At 47.0% G+C, this 9,794-nt stretch overlaps 1 protein-coding gene across 3 annotated transcripts in view; it reads left to right on the top strand.

The window, feature by feature from the left end:
* Nucleotides 1-9,794, top strand: part of KLHL29 (kelch like family member 29) — a 331,437-nt gene that overhangs the window by 105,102 nt on the left and 216,541 nt on the right. The gene's annotated exons all lie outside the window — the stretch shown is intronic.

Below are 9,794 nucleotides of genomic sequence, written 5' to 3'. Positions count from 1 at the left end.
TTGGGGGTTGAAAGCATAGTTCCCTTAGTTACATTCCTCTTGACACTGGTCACACAAGGCTTCCCTGGTGGCTCAGATGGTAAAGCGTCTTCCTGCAATATGGGAGACTCAGGTTCGATCCCTGGGTTGGGAAGATCCCCTGGCAAAGGAAATGGTAACCCACTCTGGTACCTTTGCCTGGAAAATCCAGGACAGAGGAGCCTGGTAGGCTGCAGTTCATGGGGTTGCAAGAGTTGGACACGACTGAGCAACTTCACTTTCTTTCTTACTCCAGAGCTTAAGCAGACTTTCTCCAGCCTGCCTCAGCTGGTGGTGAGTCCAGAGCCTCACAGAGTCCTTCGCTTTTCAGCGAGCTTGCAGGGAATCGCAGCAGGCCCCCTGGACGCAGGCATCCATGCAAAAACACACATTCTGGAGCGGTTCTGTTGGCCTTGGCATCTTCTAGGCCTCTAGATTTCTGTCTCATTTTTGTGCCTTTTTACCTCTGGGAACAAGCCACCCCTACTTGTTCAGCTATTTTTCAGGCCATTGAACCCGGTTCCTGGAAGAGTTGGGTTCATAATTAAAAAAAAAAAAATCAAATTTGTTTGGATAGCAGTGGGTCACAGCTCAGTTCCGAGTTTAAAAACAGTGATGCTGAGTGTCCCTGACAGCACTCGGGCAGGATGCGGTGAATGCAAGAGAAGAATTTTTATTTTTCCTAGGCCAGTGGAATTAAAACCTTCCTACTCTGTCAGATGAATGGAGAGAAACTGAATCCCTTTTTCCTAAGCAGTTATCTAACTATGATCCTGAGATGTGAGCCAGGTCATTTGACTTTTTTTTTTCCCTAAAAGCCGCCTAGAAACTATTCCCCCTCAATACAAAGAGACCAAAAAAAAAAAAAAAAAAAGCGTTGATTGGATCTAAATAATGGAATTGCCATTAATATCTTCCATAAAAGATGATTGATTTTGACTTGGATTTATGGGAAGTTAGGGCTTATAAAAGTAAACAGAGTGGTAGTCATTCAATATTAATGTACTGCCATCCCACCTCTGTGTTGGTTAAGTGGATGGGCTCCTGGCCAAACCGCCCCCATGCCAGCGGCTGGATCATGGGGACCTCTGGAGGGTGGGAAAGGTTGCCTGGGCCCAGTCCAGTTCCCAACTGAGCCCCCTAGGAAGCCAGGCTGCACCCTTCCTGCCTTCTTTCACATTAGATTCTAAGGAGATGATCTCTGCCTTTTTTGTCAAGAAGCTGTGGGTAAGACCAGCCACTCTCTGCATTGCTCTGCAAAACCCACTGCTCCTAATAGAAGTGAGGACCCCCTGATGGCCCAGAAAGTCCCTCCCTCCCTATCCCTGCACTTCCAAGAGCTCCCACCCTTCTGCAGATGCACTCCAAGCCCCTTGCAGGTGGAGGGGTTTATAAGCCACTGCAGCCTCCAGCTCTGCCATTCCCGGGCCCAGAGCTCAAGATCTTTAAGCACAGGGACATGTGGGCTGGGGGTATCAGAAGGAGCTGCTCCAGTGCTCTTTGCTCCTGCTCAGGAGAAAGTAGGGGGGAGGCCCAGGTCCTCCAGGAAAGTGGTGGCAGGGTCCCATGGAGCCTTGTTCGGAAGGACAGGTGATTGAAGGTGATGCGGTGTCAGCTGCATCAGGATGCTGACGGCTCCCACTCTTGTGGGCGTCCCACCTAACCAGGCCATCAGAGCCCTTCTAATCCTCTCACTCTGCCTCTTTCATCCCCATCCATGCAGTTTGAAACCCTTATCACTGTCCTCCAGCCCTCAAGGTGCTATTGATCTCCTGTCCCTTGGCTATGAACTGGCATCTCCCAGACACGTCCCCAGAGTCTGTATCCCATGGCCCCCTGCCTTCCCCAGATGACCTCAGATGCCACAAGACCTGTCAGCACTCATCTTCCCTCCAGCCCACTCCCCTTCCCATGTTCCCCACCTCTGGGAATGGCCACCCTAGCTACCCGGTCCCCAAGTCAGAAGCATGGGTGTACCCTCTCTCCATCACTCCCCACCCCCACACCCAGTCGCTCAGCTCTGTCTCCTAACCCCTCCCCACCCACCCTTCCCTCCATCCCCGCTGCTTTTGACTTGGTTCAGCAGGGCCTCGCCACTTCCAACCTGCAGGACCCCACAATTTCCGGCCTCATTCTTGCCCCTCCCTCCCTCTTTGCCCCCTTCCGGTTCCTGCACACTGGCCTCCAGCGTGACCCTCCAGGGTGTAAACTGCACCTCCCGTCTCCCCAGTCCGTGTCGGATGAGACCCAGACATCTGCCTTTGGGGTCCCCACCCCCATGCTAACACCACCACCATGATCACACTCTGGACTCTACACCACAGTGCCTTTTCCATGCCATTCCTTCTATCTGGAATGCTATTCCCATTGCCCTGTCTGGACTTGCCCACCTAGACCTCCTCCCAAGGCAGAATCAGCCACTCTCTCTCTATGCTCACATGACATGCTGTTTATACCTTAAGTGCAGGAAAGGAAATGAACGTTTAAGGGCCTTCTGTATCATACATGTTAGAGGCTGCCTGCCTTGCCCATCCCACCTTCTGGAAACATCTGTACCCACCCACAATCCTTCCTGCTGATACCAGGTCATGCAACCCCAACCCTCCAGCCTCAGTTTCCTGGACAAGGGGCAGAGTTCTGAGTTCAAGGGTATCCTTCCATCAGCTGGCCAGGACTGACTGTTCCTGACTTTTAAAAATTCACTAGACTAATAGGATCTCTCTCCAAAGAACCAGAGAGAGTTCCATTTGAGGCTGGGCACTTCAGCCAAATGATAATTTTGATGCAACACAAGAGCAATTCTTCCGGAGCTCAGTGCATGACTTGGTTCAGTCTCAAAGGCAGTGGTCGGAGGGTGGAAGGCAGGAAAAGGGAGGTGATGGCTCAGGAGAAGCAGAACCAAGAGACAGAGCTCATTGTGGCTGGCCTCTGAAGCTCTTCCTGTTTTTGCCCACCTGTTGGTGCCCACAAAACCTCACATAATCTCACAAGAGTCCTGCCTTTCACATGAGCTGGTGTGGGTGGCTTCTCTTTGGTCCTAGAATGTCTACTTTGGAGGGCCTTGTCATAATCCTGCCAAGTAGATATTATTATGATTGTTGTTTCTGCAGATGAGTGCATGGAGGCTCACACATTTTAGGTAATGTACTCGATCAAGGTCAGGGTGAGGAAGTGAGCAAGCTGAGAGGAGGGCCAGTCTTTCTCATGCATGGTAGCACCACTTCCCCAGCACTGGCCGCCCGCTTGTCTCCCACTCAAGGCTGTCTGTCAGCTCCTGGAAGTTAGGGGCTGTATCTCATTCACCAGGGTGCCCCCATGCCCACCAGGGCTCCAGCACCATGCAGGCCTCAAGGGTCTGGTGGGTATAATTTAATATCTGTACTTCCCAGTAGAAAAGCACAGGACTCTAAGCCGAAAATCCAGAATTCAGGTCCTGCCTCCCTCCACGATGGTTGTGTGATCTTGGGCAAATCACTTTCCTCCCTCCAGTGCCTGCAACAGTGAAAACAGTCTAAGGTGAACAGACAGACCTCATGTTGTTGTGCTTTGCTTTATTGAGCTTTCCAGACACTGCGTTTTTATCAAATTGAAGGTTTGTGGCAACCTCGTGTCGAGCAAGGCGATAGCAGCACCGTTTGTTCAAACAGCATTTGCTCACTTCGTGTCTCTGTGTAATGTTTTGGTCGTTATCTCAATGTTTCACACGTTATCATATTTATTATATTTGTTATGGAAATCTGTCACCCCTGATCTTTGACATGACTGTTGCAAAAAGACTATGATTCGCTGAATGTTCAGATGACAATTAGCATTTTTTAGCAATAAAGCATTTAAAAAAAAATGCTATTGAAGTATAGCTGCTTTACAATATTGTGCTAGTTTTTGCTGTACAGCACAGTGAATCAACTCTCTTTTTTGTAATTAAGGTATGTGCCTTGTTTTTTTTTTTTTTTTTGATGTAATGCTATTGCACACTTAATAGACTACAATGTAATTCAAACATAATTTTTATATTCACTGGGAAACCAAAGAATGTGTACGACTCGCTGTATTGAGATATTCACATTATTGTAGTGGTCTGGAACCAAACCTGAAATATCTCCAAGGTATTCCTATAATGGGACAGTGGGATGATTCTGGACGATTTCTTTTTAAAAATTTGTTTGGGGCTGTGTCCAGCTGTGGTCCTCTGGATCTTTTGTTCCGGCATACAGACTTCTCTCTAGTTGTGGCACACAGGCTCAGTTCATCCTCAGCAAGTGGGATCTTCCCTGACCAGGGATCGAACCTGAGTCCCCTGCATTGGCAGGCAGATACTTAACCAGTGGACCACCAGGGAAGTCTCTCTGGATGATTTCTGAGGGCCTTTCCTGCTCTGAAATCCCATGGCCTTGTTATCTCTGCCCCGCCTACCTCACAGGAATGACATAAAGTAAAACACTCCACACACCTGGCCAGCTGGCTGTTCGCCCCAACCTGTTCTTGCAAATAGTGCTGCCCTTTTCCACTCCATCCCCTGGAGGCCCCTCGCCTTTTCTTTCATTGCTTGCTGTTTGCAAGGGCTTTGTGCCATGGCCACGTGGACCACAATTTTCATGAACCCCTGATAGCAGCTTTACCTCATGAGGATGAGATGCTTACACATATTTTCATTCTTTAAAAAAAAATCGACTATTAATTTGTCAGAATTATTCATATTTTACTGATGATATTTTCCATGTATCTAATCAGGGAGCTCATGAATAGAAATGAAACTATTTAAATACAGAGATGGTGTACATTGTAAGAGCTTGTTTTCTCAAGCTGTTTCATAATGCAGTGAATACATTTATTTCTTCTAAAAACAGATTTTGCAACCATCAAAAAAGTTTTTTAAATCTTTGATGAGATACGACTCTATTCATATTTATATGAAAAAATATGCTCAGTTGGTGTGAGTGGCGTACGTATGAGTGTGTTTGCACACATGTGTGTGTCTGAGATGTGTGCTCATTAAAAGTGTGTTTCCTTGTTTTCATCATGGGGATGGACGACAGTTTTAAGTGAGAAAAATGGAAAAACACATTTGGATCACATCTTTAGGATAGATGGATGACGGTGAAAGTGCAAATTGAAACGGGGCTGAGTAATATTTGAGATAATTATTTGTACCATGCAGACTTTTAAACTGCTCAAAATTCCAGGAGCACTTACCTACATTGAAAGAGGCTTAGAATCATTAAACAAAGCCAGATATTAAATATACTACTGCTATCTCTCGAAACATTAGCAAGTAATGTAAAACACACGGCATCTACTCAATGGAAAATCTGAGAATACAAATTATAATAGTTGTCTTATAAGACCTCTGGGAAACTTGAACTAAATTGCTTAATTCCATTAATAACAAACTATTACTTTAGCTATTAAAGTAACATAAGGTAATAGAGATCATGTCAGGAGATTACACTGAGGCTCTTTCTTCACCTAGCACAAATTTATTCAGGGGCATTGATAGATTTTAATTGACTATGGCAACTGAATAGCAACAAAGGAAATTGAATGTCTTTTGAAAAGCTCCACATTTTGTAGAAGCAAATAGCAACACCAAAGTGAGGATTTGGGGTTGCTGGGAGAGGCGAGAAGGACATCAGGGAACATCTGTACCAGAAATACTTGCCTGTGATTGCCAGAAGTTTCTCAGACACAGGCATGTCACCAGCCCGAGTATCTTTTCAGCTCCTACAGTCCAAACTGAAACAAAACCAATCCATACTGCTATAATCCTCATGCTTTGTCATGGGGCACTCTCCTAAGATATAAGACTGGAGGGGCTGAAGGCTGCTGAGTCTTCTCTGGAGAGCTCCTCAGCCTAAGGGACTGGCAATGGTGTGAGTGACCCCTGATCCTGGGCCAGCAATGTTGTGACTGACCTGTCACCATGACCCCGAATGTGAGGACCACAAAAGACTCTCTCAGTTCCCATCAGGTCCAGGATGGATTGTGGTGATCTGTGACCTACTTTTCTCTTCCACTTTTTACTTCTCATTGCCATTAGGACATCATTCCTGCATCTCATACAGGCCTTGCTTTGCATAAAGTGATTTTCTGTTATGAGTCAGCTCTGGCTCCCATAATGAAATACCACAGGCAGAATACAACAGAAGCTTTGTTTCTCACAGTTCTGGAGGCTGGAAGTCCAAAATCAGAGTGTGTGCATAGTCAAGGTCTGGTGAGGGCTCTCTTCCTGGCTTGCAGAAGGCCACCTTCTTGCCATGTCCTTATATGGCAGAGAGAGGGAGGGAGAAGACTCAGGCTTTCACGAGTGTCTCTTCTTGTAAGGACACTAATCCTAATGGATCAGGGCCCCACCCTTATGACTTCATTTAACCATAATTCCATAAAACCTCTATTTCCAAATACAGTCACATTAGGGGGTAGGGCTTTAACATATGGATTTGGGAGGGACACAATTCAGTCCATGGCGTCTTGTTTCCTCATTTCATCTTGTCGGGCTAACCTCTTCTTCACCACTCACCCCCAGCCCCAAGTAGTGTCTTAGTGCTGCCTCAGTTCTCTGTTTGAAGGAAAACACATTTTTAAAGGAAATTGTAAAAAGATGTGAGGGGCTACTGGAAGCATCCTTGTGGTGGCATTCTAGGAGGTGGTAGAGAGGCCTAAGAGCAGTAGAGGACTTGTCAGCAAGGTCACAGAGTGCCCCCCAGTCACCCTCTCACCATGCTTTTTTTAAACTGAAGCATAATTGATGTTCTAAGATCATGGCATCCAGTCCCATCACTTCATGGCAAATAGGTGGGAAAACAATGGAAACAGTGACAGACTTTATTATTTTGAGCTCCAAAATCACTGCAGATGGTGACTGCAGCCATGAAATTAAAAGACGCTTGCTCCTGGGAAGGAAAGTTATGACCAAACTAGACAGCATATTAAAAAGCAGAGACATTACTTTACCAACAAAGGTCAATCTAGTCAAAACTATGGTTTTTCCAGGAGTCATGTATGGATGTGAGAGTTGGACTATAAAGAAAGCTGGGCACCAAAGACTTGATGCTTTTGAATTGTGGTGTTGGAGAAGACTCTTGGGAATCCCTTGGACTGCAAGGAGATCCAACCAGTCCATTCTGAATATTCATTGGAAGGACTGATGTTGAAGCTGAAACTCCAATACTTTGGTCACCTAATGAGAAGAACCAACTCATTGGAAAAGACCCTGGTGCTAGGAAAGATTGGAGGTGGGAGGAGAAGGGGACAACAGAGGAGATGGTTGGATGGCATCACCGACACTATGGACATGAGTTTGAGTAAACTCCAGGAGTTGGTGATGGACAGGGAAGCTTGGCATGCTGCAGTCCATGGAGTCACAAAGAGTTGGACATGACTAAGTGACTTAACTGAACTGATAATTGATGTACACTAATATTAAAGTTACAGGTGTACAATATAGTGATTCATAATTTTAAAAATTTATTCTCCATTTATGTGAAGTGAAAGTCACTCAGTTGTGTCTGACTCTTTGCGACCCCAATGGACTACAGAGTCCATGGAATTCTCTAGGTGAGAATACTGGAGTGGGTAGCCTTTCCCTCTCCAGGGGATCTTCCCCACCCAGGGATCAAACCCAGGTCTCCCGTATTGCAGGTGGAGCCACAAGGGACACCCAAGACTACTGGAGTGGGTAGCCTATCCCTTCTCCAGCAGATCTTCCTGACCCAGGAATTGAACTAGGATCTCCTGCATTGCAGGTGGATTCTTTACCACCTGAGCTATCAGGGGAGCCCATTCTCCATCTACAGTTATTATAAAATATTGGCCACATTCCCCATGTTGTACATCTTTGTTGCTTATTGTACGCCTAATTGTTTGTAGCTCTTAACCCCGTAGCCCATCCCCTCCACCCCCTCACCATGTTTTTGCTGAATTGTGTCCAAATCGTTGCACCTTAAATATGGTTCTTAAATTGCCTGGCCTGGGGCACATGATAATATCACTCCACAGGTGTTTGAAGCTGTGCCTTTTGATGTCTGGGCTTTTCCCAGGCTTTTGTGTATGTCCTGAACCTCACCCCACTTCAGCCTGTAGGATACTCATAATCTTCTTAGTGGCAGCAAGTGTAATGGTCAGCCCTGTTGCATCCACTTGGATTGGGGACATTCTCTCTCCCACTGCCCATTGGTCCCAGCTTCTCTCCAGGGCATCACAGAGGAGCATTGGGGACTGACATGCTCCGCAGTATTCACTCTGTGCTCACAGTGCCAGTGAGGGGACCGGCCCTTCTCGGGTCCTGTCAGAGCCAGGCTCTGGGTGTGGCGCCCAGGAATGGGCACCGGTCCTGGCTGCGGGCGCCTGGCTCTCTGGCGCGGGGAGAATCTAATCCCGCCACAACTGCAGCACATGCTTCTGTTTGAAAACCTCCTTGGCAGGCAGGACCTCCTAATTTTTTCCACTTCTTGTGATTAGCGTTGCAGACTAATCCTAGCACCAGACTCAACACCAGCTGTTCTTCCCCCACTGCTTGTTTTCACTTATAAACCGAATCCTGGAGCCGCTGTCACATCGGCTGGCCCTGCTCCTCCTTCAGTCCGAGCTGCAGCCGGTCACCTGCGGCATGATGTCAGGTGCATTATCTTTCTACCTTGCCGCCTGGGTCCTTCCCACAGCCTGGGCAGCACTGCCAGGTCTCAGAGGGCCAGCGAGGGCCACGCTCAGTCCCAGAGAGGCCGTTGCTCACCTGCCAAGATGGTTTGATAGCAGCGGTTCCCAGAGTCAGGCTCGTCTTAGAGATTTCATTTGGCATCGAGACATTAGACATCCCTGGGTACCACATACAATGTTTGATGCAATCAGAGAGATTCAAAATAGTGCTTGCCACATTTAGATAAGTTTTATGACCTGACAGTAAAATGAACATACATGATCCCACCTCTGAATGTACGAACTAAAATAGTGCCAGCCTATTGAGATGACCTGTTTTCTCGTACAGTTCTCTCTAGCACCCCTTAAATTTGGAAAAGTATCTTCAGGGAGAGCACCTCTCTCCTCCCCGCCACCACCTTGTCGCCATCCAGAGGACGGGGACTTCCCCCCAGGGAACCCTCAGTCTGTGGCAGTAGCATTTTCATCCTTCAGCAGGGACCTGGGCAGGAAGCCCAGTGACTTCCAGCCCAGCAGCAGTGACCAGAGCTGTCCTGTAGAGTCCAGGGAGGGTGACCGGGCAGGATCTTACTCAGCTTTGCCGAACTCTCTGGCAACTCCCCTTCTTCTGATGACTTCCATAGCCATGTCGGGGGAAGGTTATTTACAGCAGGCAGACACAGGAGCTGAGACTTCTGCCTCCATAGACACCATCAATTTGCATTTCTATGAGAGTTTCTCGTGTACCTAGAAGGCCCTAAAGACAAATCAGAGAGTGTGGCGTATGGGACGTCTGCCCTCAAAACACTCTAGTGTCAAAAAGAATTGTGACTGTCAGAAATATCATATTCCTGTCGAAAGCCCATGAAATCAGCTCTGTAAATTGGGAAACATAAGTCACGGTTCTATTTGTTCTGCCGCCGTATAAGAATCACGAGTTTCTCCTAGGGTAGGAATCAAAACAAAACAAAACCATGAGCCCTTTTAGAATGACTTAATGTCCAATCATAGCCACCTCTACCCAGACGGGTTGTCTCTCTTGGTATGAAATTTCTGACTCCCTTCAATCCTCACATATTTGGGGCAGGTTGGCTTTTTTTCTTGGCAAGTGAAATTTACTTGAAAATAGGATTAAAGTAAATCAC

This window comes from Bubalus bubalis, chromosome 12 (genome assembly GCF_019923935.1).
Source record: "Bubalus bubalis isolate 160015118507 breed Murrah chromosome 12, NDDB_SH_1, whole genome shotgun sequence".
NCBI classification, from domain to species: domain Eukaryota; kingdom Metazoa; phylum Chordata; class Mammalia; order Artiodactyla; family Bovidae; genus Bubalus; species Bubalus bubalis.
The sequence above is the reverse complement of the archived record's forward strand: the minus strand, read 5'-3'. Positions and strand labels throughout refer to the sequence as shown.